General features: G+C 33.3%; 1 pseudogene; it reads left to right on the plus strand.

Moving 5' to 3' along the window:
• The first annotated feature begins 8,263 nt into the window (after positions 1-8,263).
• LOC100935328 lies at positions 8,264-9,140 on the plus strand (annotated as a pseudogene).
• The last annotated feature ends 10,035 nt before the right edge of the window (positions 9,141-19,175 follow it).

Below are 19,175 nucleotides of genomic sequence, written 5' to 3' on the forward strand. Positions count from 1 at the left end.
GTATCCAATGAAAGAAGGCATTTAACATGGAGTGAGCTTGTTAGGAGCTGTCTGGAAGTTTCTTTTCAGCAACTCTTTGGCTGTGAAGTCTACGTTCTCATAGGATTAAATAGTCATAGAACTCAATAACTTTGTATTCCCATTGCCTTCCTGGAATACTAGACTTAGTCTTTTAAAAGAAGATTCAATAATTTGTGAACAATGTAAGGATACCTTGATGAAGATTATAGCACATCATCACAGAGTTGTGTATTAGGATCATAGGAAAGTTCACTGAAAAATCAACTTATTTCTTTCGCTTTTATAAAATCACAGACTCAATTAAAGGAAAGAGAGAATTCTTTGAGCCATATGGAAGAAATGGAGAATTTAATGCAGTGCTAGACATTAGACTCAAGTTGTTAGGGATGCCTCCCTCCTTTAAGACTAACAGCAGGAGTGAAATGAGCAGAACCAGGAGAATATTATACACAGCAAGAGCAAGATTATGTGATGATCACTGTGATGAACTGGCTCTTCTTATCTACGCATTGATTTAAGGCAGTTCTAGTAGACTTGGGATAGAAAATCCCACCCACATCTAGAAAGAGAACTATGGAGATTAAATATTGATAAAAATATAGCATTTTCACTTGTTTCTTTACTTTTTCTTGCTTGTATTTTTTCCTATTTTATCTGATTTTACTTGCAAAACATGACAAATATGAAAATAAAGTTAAAAGAATTACACATTTTAAATCTATATCAGATTGCTTGTTGTCTTGGGGTAGAGAGAGGTAAGGGAAGAGAGGGAAAAATGGAACACAAAGTCTTACAAAAATGAATATAAAAACTATCTTTACATGTATTCAAAAAATAAAATGCTATCAAAAAATTTAAAAATATCAACAGCAGGCTCATATACTCTCTTTGTGAAGTTAGAGGTAAGGAATTCTCTACTCTTCTAAAGCTCTTCTCTTTACCTCTCTTTGTAGTACAGAAATTAACTTTTGTTCTTGAAGTCTAAGCCAGAAGAACTTAGATGTGTGGCAGATTCCATTAAGTAGAAATGACTATAGAGAATGAATGTGGTTCAAAGGATAGTATTTTTACCTTTTTTGTTGTTCTTTGTTTGCTAGGTTTGTTTATTTCTTTCTTGTACTTTTCCCCATTCTTGATGTGATTTTTCTGGTGTAGCATGACAAATATGGAAGTATGTTTAGACAAATTGCTATATCAGATTGCTTGTTGTCTTGGGGAGGGTGTGGTAGAGGAGAAAAATTTGGAACACAATGTTTTGCAAAGATAAATTTTTTAAACTTTGTATATATTTGGAAAAATAAAGTACTATTAAAAAAAAAAGAATAGAGCCAACAAATGATAGTTAACAGGTGTTTTGAGGGAGGGTAGATCATTGTCTTGATGCTGAATGTTTCTGTACAGAGGAAACTATGAAGACTATCTACTAAGGAGAAAGGGAAAGGGTATAACTGGCACAATGAAAATTCTTACTCATAAATATTTGATTCAAATATTTACTTCAAATAGATTTTCATAGTTAGAGAGCTAGAACTGGAAGAGAACTTAGAGGTAAATAAATTGAGCTTTTTTGCTTTACTAATGAAGAAACTGAGCCCCAATGTTCAGTTTAAAAGTCACACAGGTTATAAGTAGTAGAACAAGGATTTGAATCCATATTCTCTGAATCCAATTCATCACTTTTTCCACTATTTTCTATTTTGGGCCACTTTCAGTCCATCTGCATGCCTTGTTGCTTGTGCTCCAGAATCTATTTCTGATTCAGCTACAAACACCCAATTTTGTCACCTGGTCCCTGGGTGGGATCTCCTCTGGTATCAGGGTCAACATCCTATTTTCTAGTCATGTAATATACTAACCATTTTGATAAAATATTCATCACCTCCAAGAATATCAAGGTTTTTATTATTAATTTCTTTTTCTGTCTTCAATGGGAGCATTCAAAGCAGTAAAAATTAAAATTAACTTCTTGAGTTTCAAATTGAAAAAAGTCTATTTATTATAATATATAACATGGAACATATTACATAGCATGTAACACTGAATAATCTTCATTTTTATTAAAATTATTTTAAAGAGAAATTAATAATATGATATTTAGAAGTTGTATGATATGGAGGACAGTGTTATACTTGGAATCAATCAATCAATCAAACAACAAGCTTTGATTAAAAACTTAACTATGTTTCAAGCATTGCCAGGAACAAGTAGATTCGAATTGCAGGTGATTTCTGTGGTATCAGGCAAATTTTAACATTCCTAAATTGCAGTATCATCATAAACAAAGTGAGCTGATTGGATGAGGTTATTTCAAAGATACCTTCTCACTATCAATCAATGATCCCATGATAAAATAGTTTTTAAAGGTCCTAGCTTATACAGTCCATCTTCACACCTTGTTTCTTGTGCTCCAGCATATCTCTGACCCAGCCACATATTCCCAGTCTTGGGAGCATCTTTATTGATATTCACCATGTGGAAGATACTGGGTAACCCGCATTCAATAATGTCAAGGTGTAGAGTAATAGGAGAGTTTTGAAGGATTTTGGAGATGTTCTAGAATGTTTTCTGGTCTGCTAGCTATGTGTTTCTGTAGCTATTGATGATGCCTTCAAAAGATACTAGCGAGCAAAAGCGTTGTTTTCTCTTTAGTTATTCTTTCTTGGTGAATCTCTCCTTTTGGTTTTGACTCCACTAATATAACCTAGTAATAATCAGTGTTCTAAGACAAGAGGCCTTGGACGCTTTTCCTCCAAGGCCACATGTGGCTCTATGAAAATGGGCCAGGATCCTTTCCCTGGCTATTTGTTATTTTGATTTAGGTGAAGAAAAATAATCTAGAGGCTTAAACCGTAATTAAAAAAATGTTGAGGAGATTGTTTTGTTATTTTCATATCCCCAAAAGTAAATTATACCTATATGAAAAACTGATTTTTATATAGAGTTACATGGAACTGGAATGTTAGTCACTGACTGCTTTCAATGACAGAGCACACTGAACATTGAGGTTTTAGCCAATGGCAGTAGAGGAAGACATCCCAACATTTCAGGGGTCACTTTTTAGAGTCTTCTGAGGGTGTAGTTATCTGACTTGAAGATAGTGTGCATGGAGCATACTTGCTACAATATGATGACCCTCTTCCTCTATGATTTTCTTAGGAATTATCTTTAAAATATTATTTTATTTTCACCCAAACGATTGTAATTATTTTTAGGATGATTTCTTGATAATTCCATCTGATGCTACAATATTAACCATTAATCTTTGCTGTCTTTAAAGTGAGCGAAGACACTGTACTTGTAATAGAGGAGAACCCCATTTCTTTAGATACCATCAATTATGGAATTTTCAGTCCAACTTTGGATGGAATTTGCATTTGTGCTATTTAGAAGAAACAACTGTTAAGCAAATTAATAGGCTACATGAAATCACTGGGACTTTGTTCAACCTACTTAACAGAATGAACTGTTTTTAAAAACTCTGGGTAATTAATTATTTATATGCAAATGGTTCTGCTTATTATAAATGAGTGTGATCCATTGACTAGGCCAGGTTAAAGATATTTGTTTTCCAAAACACTTTTGTAAGTAATTAGTTTGAGTTATTACATATCCTTGAAAGTAATAAAGCTGTATTTCTTTCAAAATGTTCTATAATTCAGATTTTTCACTTATTTTCACTGTGGCTGCCCCTGACCTAATAGTCTAAGTTAGTGAGGCCATCCCATACAATCATTTTAAATAGGAAGTCCAGCAGAACATTTTTCCCCTTTTAAATCCAGTATTGAACCAGAAGTATTCTAGGTATTGTGAAAATTAATCTCATTGACATAAGCCTATATGCATCAAAATTAATGGCTATATCTTTAATGATATTTCCCCCCAGAAACAGTAAACTATAGTAAAACTTTCAATAGTCCTCCTTTGTCTCTTGAATTAAGCATACCCTCCTCCCACCCCAGATTTTATAATGTCAGGGGCTTCATAACAGACCTCCACCTTACAAAGCCTTTCTTATTTAATATTATTCCTTTCCACATATTATTCCATGTTCTGCTCAAATAGAATCATTTTATTTTCCTTCTTAAACATTAGTTAAAATGATTTCCCCATCCCATAGTTCCCACCCCATTCCCATCTCTCTTTATAGAAGTCCTCATCTTTTCCATCAAGGCTTACAAGGAGGTTTCCCTGATCCCCCCAAATGAAAATAGTTTCTACCTCATCAATCTCATCGTATATTGTCTGGACTTTTTCTTTGCCTTTTAATTTTGGTGTCATAATTATTTATATTCCTGTATTCCTTATCCCTAAATTATATGCTGCTTGAGAATTGGGTTTATCCCTTATCAGTGTTGATACCAATAGCTCTTGCAATGATGCTTGAAATTTTATATGTATATATATGAAAGGAAAGGAAGCTGCTTCTGTGATTTCAATGGTTATAGGGAAGTCTTAATGAGGAAACTACTCCTAATCAAATTTAATATTTATAAAGCATGCTTTCATTTGTAACTTAAGTTTTACAGAGTTGAGTAAGTACACTGTAAGGTTAAGTAATTACGACTAGTTTGCATCAAAAATAGCACTGTAATCCAGTTATTTGGAACGTTGAGTTCAATGTTATATTTAGCATTTATTGAATTGTATTAATTAAAATGCTTTATTCAAAGTCATAATTGTATATAGTGCTCTGCTGGATTTCACTTTAGGAGCAAGTAAATTCTGTGTGTGAGTGTTTAAAAGGGAAAATCTAAAATGTTTTTGTTTGTTTTATAGTTTATTATGGATACCCACCATAGTGTTTGGAATATGATATTCAAGTGCTTAATATTTAGTGATTTGATCATTAATATAAAGGCATATAAGAATATATGAAGGGTTTCCTTCAAATTTCAGAAAACAATTTTCATTACTAGGTTAATAATAAAAATGTACTTTTGAATGATAAACTTTTCATGATAACCTGAAAATAATTTAATATTCTTACTTTTTAATTAAAAACTTGCATAATTTAAAGATAGACTTAGACTACTGATGGAAGGTGTTATTTTATTATAAATTATGAAAATGTCATATAACTACATTTTTGCATATCCCTAGTGTTATCCATTGGGATTTTATTTTCTGTGGCCTTATTTGGTGACTGACTTGATCAAAGCAGAAAAGAGATGTTATTATATTGCTTTATTTCTTTTCTTTTTGGTCACTCCACAGACACTATGAATATGTTAACATTTTTGAAGGATACATACAAGAATATAATAGAATATAATGTGAAAGTTTTCTGGAGGCAGCCTTAGTTTCAGTTACAATCAATAATTACTCCAAAATGCAGCCAGCTGGTAAAAATGCAAACGTATATTTCTCCTTCCAAAATAGCCCGGTTAGTTGAGGCCTAACTCTCTGCTTGGTTCCAAGAGATCTTGCAGCTTTGTCCTTGGCTTCTGCCTCTGCTTTCTTCAGCCTCCAGCCAGCACCAATTTGGAAGATGCAATGAATCTCTCTTGCCTCGAAGATAGGGCTTGTAGGCTTTCTTCCCGAGTCCCTGTCTCTGACCCCGTCGATGTTCCAGAGAAATTCCTCCTTCCAAACTAGCCCAGTTAGTTGAAAGACCTATCTCTCTGCTTGAGAAATATGTTTTAAGTGAACTTGGATATTAGAGTTGAAGATGTCATTTATGAAATGAAGGCAGAAGAAAATATTTATAATACTTTAATAGACCTTTGGAAAGCAAGTCTTACATTTTTTGTTTAGTCCATGGTTTATTTTGTTTGTTTCATGAATAAATAAATTCATGATGCCATCAATCTGGTCATTTCCTTCAAACATATAAATCAAAACATCTCTATGCCTTTCATCTTGTGTAGCTTTTGTCTTAATGATCTGAAAGTTTCGTCCCACCTGCTAGAGGTATTTTTCTAGATTCCTTGAAATTTCATGTTTAACAACAGATGACATTTCTCGTCCATTGGCTATCACTTGCTCTCTGGTAAAACATCTGTTAAAGGTATCCTTAATATCTTTTCTCTTGAGCATATGGGTTCAATGAACTTGTTGATTATGTGCCTCTCAATCAATTAATCAATTGATAAGCAAATTGACAAATTAGGAAAACAGGATCACAGCATCGTAGCCTGAGAATTGAAAGAGACTTCAAAGGTCATTTGGTCTAAACCAATAGATGAGGAAATTAAAATCCAGAGTGGTTAAATGATTTAGCTAAATTATGTGCCAGATACTATGCAAGGTGTTTACAAAGACAAAAACAAAATAGACTTAGAAAACATACATACCCATATATGTACATATATATACATATACATGCAAATGAAATAGATACAAAGTAATATGTGGGATTAAGCTTTTGAGTTGAACTTTGAAGGAAACTAGGAATTTTCTCTTAGAGGCAAGAAAGTAGTTTATTTCAGGCATTGGGGAGCTGATACAAAGACATGAAATGGCAGTGAATTACCATATTGTATCATGTAGAAGACAGATGATTAGGCTGAAAAGGTACATTATAGCCAGGTTATGTCCTTTCAATGATTGAGAGAATTTTGTATTTGATCTTTAAGAACCTAAACATAATTTTCTTCATCTACAAAATGAAAAGGTAGAATTAGATGTCCTTTAAGGTCCCTGTCAGGTGTAGATCTGACTCTAAAATCCTTTGACTTGGAAATAGGGAGGCACTGGTGTTTATTGAATAGGGAAGAATCAGAGCTTTAAAAAATATACATAGGCATCTGTATGAAGAAAAGATTTGCAGAAGAGGGAGACCTGAGACAAGAAAACTCACAAGAGGCTATTGTAATGGTTCACAAGAGAAATGATGAGGGTCTAAATTATGATGACTTCTGTGTGAGTGGTGAAAATTGAATGGATCTGAGAAATGTTACAGAAATTCAGTTTATTCAGGTTGGACAAGTAACTGGATATGTGGGATTACAGATATTGAGTAACTGATAATAACACTGAGATTGTGATCTTGGGTGAATTGAGAATGGTGGTGCATGCAATAGAAATAAGGATTTTAGGAAGTGGGATGGATTGTGAATGGTGTGAGAAAATGAGTTCTATTTTGGACAGGTTGATTTAGTCATACTTTTTGAGCACCTAGTTCAAAATGACAAGTAAAATCAGACTAGATTCTCCATGATCATTTGGATGACCACAAATTTAATTATTTGGAAACCATGATGTCTGATATTAAAATGAAAGATGTCTACTGAAGAAAAAATAACATTCTTTTATATACGGTGATTTTTCATTTACCATTATGAAATAGCTTTTACAGTCAGTCTAGCAGTATATTTATTTATCTTAAAGAATATTACAAATGGTCAATGAACTGAGTTCAGAACTAAAAAAGGAGATTGGAGAATCAAGAAAGAATAATCCTACTTTCTAATACTTTTATTCAACTATAAAATATAGTCATATACTCTACTTGTTTAAAAAGTCTGTGGAACATTAAATATAAAATAATAATAGTAGTACAGAGATTTGTTCCAGGAAAATTTTTATGTCAACTTCATTGAACAAGATGAAAAGGAAGATGTTTCTTTTTTCCCCTCAATAGTATTTTATTTTTACAAATATACACAAAGATCATTTCTAACATTCACTTTTGTAAATTTTTGTGTTCCAAATTTTTCTTTCTCCCTTCTTTAGCTTCCTCCTTCCTAAAACAGCACAGCAAGCAATTTATACAGGATAAACATGTGCAATCTAAAAGGATGACTTTTCAATAAAAATAATAAACAACAACTTGCGTTTATTTTGTGCTTTCAGGTTCATGAAGTGCTTTATATCCCTTATCATTCCTTTAGAAATAAAAGCTGAATTCTTTAAACCTAGCAATACAAAAATATTGTACAATACAATTCGAAAACAATGCAAAATAAGTTGAGGTATATACTTTAATTGATATACCACTTTCCCATGTTTTTGTGAACCACTATAATCAACCAAACAAACAAACAATTATTTGCCAGTCAGAAACTGACAGATCAAAAGTTAGGAAAATTTTAGAGCAATAAATTGTGGTTTAATGAATCTTGTAGTTGAAATTGCTATCTATGAAATAGTCTAAATAACCAGGTTTATTAAAAAATATTATGGAATCAAAGGATAGAATGGGGGGAGGGTAGAATACTTTACCAGTATTTCATGATTTTCCTAACATTTTTTGAAATTTCACAATGAAGTACATTTTGCTTCTATCATTAGTGAACACCAAATGGCAGACTATGCTGGTGCTGGGGGAGGAGAGGGAGGAGCCAGGGGTTTGGGGTAGGAAGGTGATCTGGAATCAGAGGCTGGAGTAGCACCTGCTGTGGCTTTGGCTGTGGGGGCTGAAGTCTGAGCAGTAGTCATGGGCAAGGCCATAGGCTCTGAGGAGGAAAGGCCAAAGACAAGGAGTGGCCTCTTGCTATCCAAGGACATGAAGTTCAAGTTTTTGGAAGAGATCTCTTTTTCTCCTTCCTATCAAGGAGTCTGAGATCATAGACTTCTTCCTGAGATCTTCATTGAAAGATGAGGTTCTGAAGATCATACATGTGCAGAAATAAAGTAGAGCTGAACAATGGATCAAGTTCAAGGCTTTTGTAGCCATTGGTGACTACAGTGGCCATGTTGGTCTGGGTGTGAAGTGCTCCAAGGAAGTGGCCAAAACTATTTGTGGTACCATCATTCTAGCCAAGTTGTCCATTGTTCCTGTGAGATGTGGCTACTAGAGGAACAAGATTGGCAAGCCCACACGGTGCCCTGCAAGGTCACTGGGTACTGTGGATCAGTTCTGGTGCACCTCATCCCTGCCCCTAGCAGTACTGGCATTGCCTCAACTCCCCTGTTTAAGAAACTCCTGAGGATGGCAGGAACTGATGACAACTATACTTCTGCAAGAGATTGTACTGCCAATCTGAGAACCTTTGATGCCATCTCCAGAACATATAGCTACCTAACCCCAGCCTGATGGAAGGAGACTGTTCAATAAGTATCCCTATCAGGAATTTACTGATCATCTTGTGAAAACTCACCCTTTCATATCTGTCCAGAGGACCCAGGCAGTCACTGAAGCAACTACAGATGTTTTTAATAAACAAGGAAAAAATTGAAATATGCCTGTTTAAAAAGAAAAAAGTACATTTAGAGTTGACTGGTCTTTGCCTGAGAAATAACAATAGCATCAATAAAAAAGCATTTATTTTTATATTGACAAATAACCAACACTGACATAGTATAATGATAGCCTAGTTGAAAATATATTAAAAAGTGGCCTGGAAATGAATTTGTGCAATTTCTGTCAGAGAAACACACTCATAGAACCCTTTCTGCCTGAAAACATATCTTCCTAGTTCCCATATAGCATTGAAGTTGGGTTTAACTTGCAGTGCATACTTTTTTCAGAATTGTACATATTACTGTTTTTCTCTGTCTTTTGGTCAACTGCAGTGATTTTTCACCACTGACATGCCTTTATTACTGCAGTTCAATGCACTGAGATAAAAGATGGGATCACTTTGTGCACAAGAATTGAAAAGCTAGCTGATGAAACAAACTCATTACTACTTTTAACAGAATTTTATCTAAAGTATTAAATGTGTTTCTGTTTATTTAAACTGTTAAGTTTTTCCCTACAAGTTCTCTTTGGCCTTGTGCCCTTGAATGAATTATAAACAAAATGGGAGGGCATGAAATGAACTGTTTATTTACTCCCTATAAATTGTAAGGTTCACAGTTTTCACATTATAGTCACAAGTCCCAAAGTAAAGTCGCTTTGAAACTGAATGTAGTGTGTATGCGTGTGTGTTTATATATGTATGTGTAGGGAAGAGGGGCATACATACACACATATGTGCACACACACACAAAGATCCTATTCATAAGTATTTGCCATCCAACTCTGACTACAATACGCACTGGCTTCTTCACATGGAAAGTCCAAAATCTTAATAATGAAATTGTAGATAGATGGGTATGGATTTGCTTATCATAGATTTATTTTTTTCTTGTCTACTAATAAAAAAGGTACTGACAGCACTTATATTGAATAGTTGATTTTTATATATATATATATATATATACATATATATATATATATATATTTATAGATTATATACCATAACTAAGTGGAGTCACACATGGGAGAAGGCAGAAGATCTGTAATTTCATTATGAGGAGTTCTGATTTAGCAACTCTACCCAGATGTCACCTTTTTCTGTTTTCACTTGCTGATCTGAAAAATATTAGAACATTACTCTCCCTGATTCTTATCTGCAATAGGCTCTTAAGAAAATTAACAGAACATTTCTTGAGAATTTTGAAACAACTGAATTGTTGAGGTGATTAATTCAAAATGGTAGCAACTTACATTTATGCAATGAATTATCATTACAATGCACTTTTATAAACATTACTTGATTTGATTTTCATCAAATTTTATACACACATACTTATTTTATACACACATAAAAACATACACACACTCAAACATATACATGTATATTATGAATACATATGCACAATACATATATATATTTTTTTTCACATTTAGGAATTTTAAATTATAATTATTTTTGCAAAAGATAGTCATAAATGTTTTTGTTATCCTTCAAGATTTGTAGCTTAGGCTCACTCTTTATGACAAAATTCTTAAATTGTGGGTTCACCATTTGGCAACATATAACTGAAGGTAAGAGTTGTGAAATTATGATTTATGCTCTATAAATATTTGATTTGTATTCCTATTTTATATATCTGTGTACCCAGGTCATATAAAAATTTATTGAGCCAAAAGGGGTCATGAGTGAAACAAGTTTAAGAAACCCTGCTTTATGAAACTGTTTAATGAGATTAAGAAAATAACCAACATCCAAATACTTCCGAATATAATGTTTCTAAGAACTGATTGGATTTCTTAGAATTTGTAGTTAACAGAGTTGAACATTCCCTTTTCATCATTGAAGACCCATATGAAACTTTTGTAGTGTTTGAATCAGAAGACAAGAATCTAAGCATGTTTTCCAAATATGCATTTTTTCCAATTACATGTAAAATATGTTTAACACACTCTTTTTAAATTTTAAGAGTATCAAGTTCTCTTCTTCCCTCTCTCCTCTTTCCTCTCATTAAAAAGTCAAGTAATTTCGTATGTTATACATGTGCAGTCATGCAAAATATATTTTCATATTAGTCATGTTGTGAAAGAAAACACAAAGCCCTGTGCCCTCCAAAATAACTGAGAAAAAAGTTTTTAAAAGTTTGCTTTGAATTACATTCAGACCATCAAATGTTTTTCTGGAGGGGGAAAACATTTTTCATCATTGTTTTAGATTGTATATCGTTTTAGATTTTATTGTGGAGAATACTTTTCATTCACAACAGATCATCATGTACTATTGCTCTTATTGTGAACAATATTCTCCTGGTTCTGCCCACTTCACTTTGAATCAGTTCATTTAAGTTTTTTAAGGCTTTTCTGAAAATACCTTGCTCATCATATCTTATAGTACAATAGTATTTCATCACAATCACATGGCTGGTTCTTGTCCTTTGTGTTTAAGGAGGAACAAAATGACCTTTTTTCTTTTCCTTTTTAGACAGAGATAATGGAGACACCCTTAAATTCCTTTATTTCCATATAATTTGAAAGATTTTAGTAAGCTTTTGTATGAGTCACAGACCCCTGGACCTTGTATATCTCAAGTGAGATAGAATCAGCATTATATGTTTTGCCATAAAAGAGGAACCCTAAGACCATTTAAAACCTCTTCTTCAATTATAAGTTTGGCTAGAGAGGGATTAACTGTAACCTATACAGTCAATACCTTCAAAATTGGTTGCTGATGTTCTGTTGAAAACATTGTGAAAGTTTTTACCCCATCTCTCCAGAATCATGTCCTTATCATTAATCAACAGGGCTCCAATGGCACTGAGTAGATGAGATGCATTGTAGGTGTTTGGCCCAAAAAATAGCCTTTGGGACATTATAAAAGCACTCTGATACCAGCAATGTAAAACTAAATTTCATCTTCCTTTTACTGAGTCAAGAATCCTGCTTCACTGGCACTTTACTTTTGGTGGAGTTAAATGCAATCTTCTTAGAAATAGATGAACTATTTTGTTAGTAAAACTTATGACATTTTCATTTTTAATTTAACAGCTTCTGAATTTTCCCATCATATCTGCCAAACCATTCTTGACGTTTGTCAATGTTCTGACCCAGATGCTGCATACCAAATTTCTTAAGGATGCCCACTTTTTTTCTGCTCTAGTGTTGCCAAACATCATTGTCCACTTAATGCAGGACGTTTGCTGCAATAGTGGATGTAAGATTCTGGTTAGTTTTCTAGAGCTCTCAGGACTAGCCTTGTTTTAGCAGAGTAATTACCAGGATAACAATCAAGGATAAAGTCCAAAAGTCTTTATTGTCTCCTCCACCTGGGGCTCAGCTAGCTTTCTGGAGGCCCTCCGGAATGGGTCTTGGTTTCAGTGGAGGAAATGCAGGAGAGCCATCAAGAGGCTGATGAAGATGGAATGTCTCTCTTCCAATCCTTGTTGGCTCTTATATATTCTATTACAAGTACATCATCATAGGTGTCAGTCTTGTAGAATAGGTGTTAACTTGTAGAATTATACTAAGTACTAAGTACATGTAAACTAGAGAATCCTTATCTTAATTCCCCTGAATTAACACCTTGTTGTAGGATTAAATCAATCATACTGAGCTAGAGTTCCTGCCCTTTACAAGTGCATACACATAATTTTATCGCATTTACATAAATGGAAAACATTGTTGGTGATGAGGTCATGAGATACACAAATCTTCAGTAGTAAGTAGTCATTTTTATTGCTGTTTCTGATTCCATTCCTCCCAAACATCTCCAGTCATTTCTGATAGTTTTTTAGATAGTAAAGTCACCCAGACTTACAAACTTGTCTTCTTTCAGCACATCCATGAAGAACTCCAGGTCTTCACATAATATTTTTTTGAAACCTTAGCAATATTCATTTGGGTGGGAGCATACACATACTGATGATAATGACATGGCACTTTCTTGAAAGTATTAATTGCATCATCACAAGCTTATCATTCCTCTTTTTGGTAGGCAAACAAGTTTGTTGACTATATTAATTTTGATTGTAAAACCTATACCAGCTTCATGAGGCTCTCCATCACTAAAACTACTGGAAAACAACAACAATAATAACAACAAATATGTAATAATCTGACTTTTGTTTCATTCATGGCTGCAATTTGAATGTGATACTTGGTGAATTTTGATTTGTCTTGCAAGTCTTCTGTATTTTACCTTGTCCATAAGTGTGCACACATACTTTGTATATTTAGTTAGTAGAATCATCTTTGCAAAAGTTTGTGAACATTTTTTGTGTGTGTTTTTCCTAGAGAGTAGGATCCTCTATGCCCTCACCCCAGTCCTGCCATAGTAAGTAAACAAGAGTTAGAGTAGGCAAAGCAGACAATTTTTAAGGCATTGTTTCTAGCCCCTTTCTCATGCCAGAAGATCTATAGTATAGTCCTTAAAAAGGCTGCCTATGTACCCAGAAGGTTACTAATTTCCACTTCAATCCAGTGAGAAGACCCCATGTACTGAGTTTCGTGTATTTAGGGATATAACTATGACTTCCAATGTATCTACACAACCTTCTTCATCACTTGCCCATTGTCACAAGACTTTGAGGTAAATAACAATTAAAAATGTTATGTGATGTCTTTTGATTCACACATAAATTTGATTTACGTGAAACATAGTTATGTGAAGTCATCAGCCTCACTCTTTCTTCTATGGGCAAGACATTGAAGTTCCAAAGTTCCAAAAGTCATGAAGATTGAATATGGCTTTGGATGTGGTGGATAAAACTGGGTATCCAGGGCTTAAGTAATCCACACTATCATTTCAGCCATCTTCATGGCCTTTGGAACAAATTGTTCTCATCTGCCCATTCCATTGGGGGAAGTTTTCACATGCTCAAGGTAGATACCCCACCTAATTCACCAATGGATTTGAGTTCCTTTGGTTACCCTCAATTTGGTTCAGCCTATCTGCCCAAATGATGTCCTAATTTGTGACACTGCATGCTACAACTTCTTGGAATCACACCTGAGAATCCAGATAGATAATAAATATGGAAAACAGACTTGAAAAGGACTTGGTAGTCCTCACAGCAGAGGTACTAATCCTCCCTGAAAATCTATATACATAATACAATCATATGTCACCATTTGCTCAGGCATTCCCCAATACTGGGCATTCCTTCAATTTCTAATTTTTTTACCACCACAAAAAGAGCTGCTATAAATATTTTTGTATATTTTGGTTTTTTTTTCCTTTAAAAATATTTTGATGCCCTAGAGTTTTTAGGGAAATGAACACCATCTAGGTAAGACTGACTGAGAGGAAACAAGGGAGATTTCAATATCTGAGCAGTAGTTTTACTTTTTTGTAATGGTGCCAGGGCAATGATATGACAAGATGAGTAATCAGATCAAGACTTCAGTGAAGAAATAATTATCTTCGATAGTTATCTATATATTATGGTTATTTCATATCTCCATTTTCTTTTCTTCTGTATTAAGTAGTGCAGTGGCTAGAGCATTGGGACTAGAATCAGGAAAACCTGAATTAGCAGGTTTTTAAATAGATAATAGTTATTATAATAGTCAGCATTTATATAGCACTTACTACATGCTAGGAACTTTACCATAAACTTTAAAAATAATTACTAGAAGTATGACACTGGTCAATTAATGTAACCTGAATTTTCTCAATTGTGAAATGTTAATAGCATTTACCTCCTGGAGGTTGTTGGGAAGCTCAATGAAATAATATTTGCAAAGTGCTTATCCTAGTTCCTGACACATAATAGATCCTTAATGAATTTCTCTTACCTCTCCCTACCTTCTAAACAGATCTTAAAAAAATAACCATTTTTTTGTATATAAATCCAAGTGAAGATTGGCTGAAGAGGGTGATACTCATTAGACCCTTAGATTTGATTAATTTTACAAATCTTACATAAAACAGCAATTTCCATGAACCTCCTTTCTTTTTCAAATGAATCAGCTCCCTGGATTCTACAAAATTCAGACTACTAATTGAAAGGAAGGTAGAACTTGTGATTTTGTCAATATGGGGATGCAACACATGTCAGCACCTTCTCCACATTTTGAAATCTTATAGCAGGTTTTTAAACCAAGTCTTTGCCATCATTTTTAATATAATTATATATATATACACACACATACATACATGTATATGCATGGTTAGGTGAGACTGGGGATCTAATAAGGAACAAGAATTATTTAATTGGTTTTCTGGAATGCTCAGCTATGTTGCTTTTTTGACTTATGCTTATGGAGCTGATTTCTGTTTTGGATTTTGATGTCTAGATTGTGCAAGATTTTGAACCTGGATCTATTCACTCTCTTATATTTCTGACTTTCACTTTGTCCTGAAAGAATTGTTTTACTCCAATCTGATTTGCTTGACTTGCCCTCAGTTCTTTTAAATCTTTACAATACCCTTGACTTTAAATTCTTAGATTTCCTAGTGTCTAAACTGTTCAATTTAATTCAGTCGATTGTTAAGTACATTATTTTATACAGACCCCTAGAGTAGAAATTTTACATTTACAGTAGTATAGTACACTGATATTTGGGTTGTTCTAATATAAATATACCTCATACTGGTGGTGTAAAAATCAAATAGAAATGGATCCCGGTGTCAGCATATTGACTGAGCAAACTATAAATTAACATTTTTTATGTTGTGTTATAGTTTTCTTTATTTTGTAGGATATTTCCCAATTACATTTTAATATGGTTCAGACTATAATAGTTAGGCAGGTAAGATTTTCATAACTCTGCCTTCTGTGGAAAATTTTGAAAGAATAGTAGACTTGCAGGTCACCTCTTAATCCTTCCCAGCATGTTCATGTGTATGTTGATTTTTATCAATAATGGCAAGCATCTGTCCTTGTTTTTCAGTTCATGTCAAGTAGAAAATGTATTTTCTTTTATTTGTTTTTTAAAGGACAGGAATCTTTTTTTCTTCTTTCCAGACAAAGCATAAAAGCCAGAACAAAAATCATGATTGCAGACAAAACAAAAGCAAATACCAGAACAAAGTGAATGAGACAAGCCAAGAAACCACATCCCTTCAAAAGGTATCAAAACAATGAAGTATAAATTCAATATCAACCATACATACATGAAATGACACAACATCCACACTTCTACACATTTTTTACATTCTATTTCAAAATTATTTTATTTTTCCAAATGCATGCAATAACAGTTTTCAACATTCACCTTTGTAAAATGTTATATTTCAAATTTGTCCTGTCTCACCATCCCTTCCACTGCCCAAGACAGCAAGCAATCTGATATAGGTTAAACATGTATAATTCTTCCAAATTTATTTCCATATTCACTATACTAAGCAAGAAAAATCAGATCAAAAGGGGAAAATATGAGAAAGGGAAAAAAACAAGAAAACAACAAAAAGGCAAAAATTTTATGCTTTAATACACCTTCAATCTCCATAGTTCTCTCTTTAAATGTGGATGGCACTTTCCATGATAAGTCTATTGGAATTACCTTGAATCACCTCATTGTTGAAAAGAAATAAATCTATCACAGTTGATCATCACATAATCTTGTTACTGTACAATGTTCTTTTGTTTCTCTTCTTTCAGCATCAGTTCCTGTAAGTCTTTACAAGTCTTTCTGAAATTAGCCTGCTCATCATTTCTTATAGAACAATAATATTCCATTCCATTCACATACCATAACTAATTCAATCATTGCCCAAATGATGACCATTCAATTTCCAGTTACACATCATTGCAAAAAGAGCTGCTACAAAGAAACTATTTTTGCATGTGATTCTATTTCTTTCTTTTATGATATCTTTAGAATTCAGAAGCACTAGAGATACTGCTGGATCAAAGAATAAGCACAGTTTAATAGCCCTTTGGGCATAGTTCCAAATTCCTCTCCAGAATGGTTACATCAGTTCACAACTCCACCAAAAATACATTAGTGTCAGTTTTCCCATATCCCTTCCAACATTTATCATTATCTTTTCCTGTCATCTTAGCCAATCTGAGAGGTGTGAAATATTACCTCAGTTAATTTCATTTGAATTTCTCAAAACAATAAAGATTTAGAACATTTTTTTCATATGACCAAAAATAGCTTTAATTTCTGCATCTGAAAATTATCTATTCATATCCTTTGCCTATTTATCAATTAGGGAAGAGTTGTGTTCTTATAAATTTGACTCAATTCTCTATATAACTTAGAAATGAGGCCTTTATCAGAATCACTGGCAATAAAACTATTTTCCCATCTTTCTGCTTCCCTCCTAATCTTAGCTGCATATGTTTTGTTTGTGCAAAATATTTTTAATTTAATGTAATCAAAATTATCCATTTTGCATTTTTTAATGTTCTCTCTCTCTCTCTCTGACCATATATTGCTCACTTCTCCATAAAAGCAAAGGTTCACTATTCCTTGTTCTCCTAATTTGCTTATAATATCACCATCTATAGAGTATTAGATTAGATTACTATAGGGTAATATAGATTAGATTCAATGTCTAGTTTCTGCCATACTATTTTCCATTTCCCCAGCAATTTTTGTCAAATAGTGAGTTCTAGATAATTTATTCTTCCACCAGTTTTGTATATATATTATTTTAAATGTTGTTTTCCAGTTATTTTTTTAGTTGTACCTGACTTTTTATGATACCATTTGGTCTTTTCTTGGCAAAAATAATGTAGTGCTTTGCCATTTCTCTGCAGATCATTTTGCATATGCAGAAATTTAAGGAAACAGGATTATGTGATTTGTCCTGGACCACAAAGTTTGTTAAAGTCTGAGGCCAAATTTTTTTCTTAACTCTAACCCTGGTACTCTATCCACTATACTAACTTGCTGCCCATACCATTTTAAGTACAGGCTATGAAATAAAATATTCTTTTAGTTCAGTATAGGATCTTGTTACATTGTATAGAAAAATACAGTGACCTTCAAGACACTATTGCATTTTTCCATGAATTTCAAGTGCCCTGCTTATTTCCTGGTCTATATTTTTCTGAATATAAGTGGATATGAAAAGATGCTATCTCTTGTAGTCCTGACCTTTGAACAGTCAGTTCAGGTAAAACGAACTGAAGGAAATGTTCATATTACTGACATCCCTGAATTTACACCAGATTCTCAGGATATGAAAATATATTTCTCTGACCAAAATTTGATAGGAGTGTTGGAGGAGATGGGGATAAACTATAAAACTCCATACTGTGACTTCCTCATATACCTATTTGTTTTTAATGTTTAAATGTTTCCCTGTAGTATAGAATGTTTCCTTACAATGTAGAATGAAGTGGTAACTCAGTATTGTAAACAGTTGCCTTAGAAACTAGTTGGTAACAAGTTAATCTTATTTTTTTTTCTTTTTTAGTTTAAGATACTTAGAATTACTCTTTGAAAGCAGTTTCTTAAATGTAGATTCATCAGAGATTTGAAAACATGTTGTATATTTATAACTTTGTTTACAAGTGTGTTTTCTATTACATATTCAACTATTCTTGTTTCTGTGGCTACATTGTGCTTAGACATAGTTGTATGGAATTTTAAAAAGAATTCAAAAAAATCCCAAGAGCAATAGACAAATGGTATGGCTGTTTCTAAATGTTTGCTCGGTCTGATGGTTTGCCAGGCACTACTCTTTCTGTGACAGCTGCTTTGAAATGTATTAAGGAAATTTTCAATTAACTTTCAGGATGATCAATTTCCAAAATTGCTCTTTGTTCTACAAAATATTACATCAATAGTCTCATCCTCTGTGAATGCTTTCTTTATAATGAAAGTTACTATCCTGAGAAAGAAGCAATGAAAACAGTGATAATTGACTCTTTTGAACAGTTTTCCTTTATACTGTCTATCATTTGAGCAATAGAATATATCAATATATGGTACTAAGTGATTCAAGGTGTTTCATTATTGTTGTTATATCACAATGAAAATCTATTCATTTTGGGTCACTGACACAGCTTGATGACTTTCTTCCCTACTTTTCCCCCACTTTTTACAACATACCATATTTTTTGAATATATTGGA

Source organism: Sarcophilus harrisii, chromosome 6 (assembly GCF_902635505.1).
Source record: "Sarcophilus harrisii chromosome 6, mSarHar1.11, whole genome shotgun sequence".
Classification (NCBI taxonomy): domain Eukaryota; kingdom Metazoa; phylum Chordata; class Mammalia; order Dasyuromorphia; family Dasyuridae; genus Sarcophilus; species Sarcophilus harrisii.